This window comes from Gadus chalcogrammus, chromosome 4, assembly GCF_026213295.1.
Source record: "Gadus chalcogrammus isolate NIFS_2021 chromosome 4, NIFS_Gcha_1.0, whole genome shotgun sequence".
NCBI classification, from domain to species: Eukaryota; Metazoa; Chordata; class Actinopteri; order Gadiformes; family Gadidae; genus Gadus; species Gadus chalcogrammus.
This window is the reverse complement of record NC_079415.1, coordinates 33,003,025-33,005,524: the sequence shown is the minus strand read 5'-3', so window position 1 is coordinate 33,005,524 and position 2,500 is coordinate 33,003,025.

Sequence of the window (2,500 nt, the reverse complement as noted above, 5' to 3'; positions counted from 1 at the left end):
CTTTATTTTTATTTGTCCCTTTAATCTCTGTGTAATTATTTGACGCTCTAGCATTTCTGCCTACGCTACACAGAGCACGCCTGAGTAGGATTAAGGATACTATCACCCCTCATAGCTGAGCCAACCTATGTATGTCGTTTGGTGTGCGTACCTGTCCGCATATACCTGCTTGGGAGTAGAGACGTACCTTTAACCCCTAGAGGGGGTAAATCAAACGCCTACCAGTCCCCGCCCCGCCCAGGTGAGGTCAAGTTTAGACAGCAACACCTGCTCTTGAGGACCTGAATGAAGCCACGTAATCCAACAACCAAAAATAATTTGGATATGATTTTGGCAGAAAATATGTTTCGGAAATGTGAAATATATGTCCTGCAATATACTAATTTATTACAAGTTTCCCTATTTCTTTAAAAGCTTTGGCAGGGATTCGGAGGTTGAACAATTAAGTCGATTTCATTCGTAAAAAATTATATATTTCTATTTCTATGAATAATCAAGTCGATTCTTTTATTTAGTTGATCCTATTTAAGGTGAAGTGTTTTGGTTCAGATCCGACTGCGTTGTGCTGAGCGTTATCGTACGAACTCAGCCACGGAGCAATTATTCCCAACTAAAATACTTTTATTGCGCAACTTTTGCCCTTGTGCTCAGGAAATATTGTGCCTTGGGTTACATTTTTTGGAAAGCGATGAATAAATCCTGGCTACACTGTCACACTATCTGTGAGTCGCTGAATATTAATATCACTTGACATTTGACAATGAGAACTAGTTAATGTCAAAACAGAGAGAAAAGTTGAAAGACTTTTTTTAAATCACACAGGCTGTAATCAGGATATGACGGTTGTAAATGCCACAATAACACAATCCATTGAAATTAAGGACAATACCTCCATCAAGTTCCTATTTCATGTGTGTCTGGACATCTTTACGTAATGCTGTGTCCGCATGGAATCAGACCGACAACCTTCCGGACTCCACTGTCAGAAACAAACAAACAGTTGGACGGTCAAAAAAACGCTTGAATATATGTTGCTATGGCAACATAGTGTTTCAGAAGAATGGAATCAAATCAGTTAGGGCGTATTCACACCTGCCTTGTTTGGTTCGAACCAAACCAAAGAAATCGCTGGCGCGGACCTTTTGGGCTGGTTTGAATAGGGTGGTCTCGGCTCGCTTCCAAACGAACCCTGGTCCGGTTCGCGAGAGATGTGAAAGCGACCGCGCTCGGTCCGACCTAGTTCTAAAAATAATATGCCTTTTTGGACGCAACAGGCTCCCATTGTTGCTTGTCTATTTATATTGCCCGATTAGCGCGGTCAATTCAAAGTCGTTATGGCATCAGACCGGCATCACGATATCAGTCCCGTTAAAAATGAGTCGTGGCTCAACATGTAGCGAAGAGGAGACGAAATGTCTTCTGGATATTTGGGCAGACGCCAACATATGAAGTATGTTGGAGAACACTTGTAAAAATTCCGATGCATTCAAGGGGCCACTCACACTAGGGCCATTGGCAATCTATGCACGCACATTTGCAACAGTCCGAGAATTTGTCAACAGCGCATGTGTGTGCATAGATCGTTCAATCATTGGACAAGACGGTCGGGGCGTTCGAGCGGTCCGCGATTGAACGATCTATGCACACACATGCGCTGTTGACAAATTCTCGGACTGTTGCGAATGTGCGTGCATGTTGCGAAACATTGCCATGTGAAAAGGAACCTCACCAAACCAAAAAATATACATTGCATTTTGGTCCGGACCAAAGAGATCAAACTAAGGACTTTCTGGTGTGAATAGGCCTACGCACAAAAATACATTTATTTTGAGTCTGTTGTTTTACATAATCTTTCGATTGAATGTCACAATAAAATCTTCTCGTCCAACGTTTTCTCCTCGTGTGAGGGAGCTAAGTAGGCCTGACTTCTCCTAACTAACTTTTTAAATTATTTGTAACTTTCTTTCTTGCCGGTATTTCCACTGGCCTCCTCTAATAAAACCGTCCTGCTTTCATCCACTAAATTGATATCCTGAATCCAAGTGGTCGCAGTTTTAGATATTAATTTTCCAAATCTAATTTATGACAGTGTCCAAACTACGGAGAGGCTTCTTATCATTAGGAAACTTCCTTGTTAGCAACTTGTGAGAGTGGTTCACAAAGTGAGAAAGACTAAACAGGTGACTACCAAAAAGTCATGGAGCGTAGGTCAGAGATTCTTTATTTTCTCGAAAACCTCTTGCTTGACCACTAGGGGACCGGCTACTGCTTGTCCCCTCAAAGGCATAGTGAACAATATAGTGAACATTCAATCAACAGGACGAAGTAAACATGTTGAACATAGTCATAAAGGAACCAAAAACGGTCTGAATAATCAGAGTTGCACAGGAAACAGAAGTTATCGGAGTAAAAGCCAAATAAGACGAGTCTAACACACACACACACACACACACACACACACACACACACACACACACACGCACACACACACACACACACA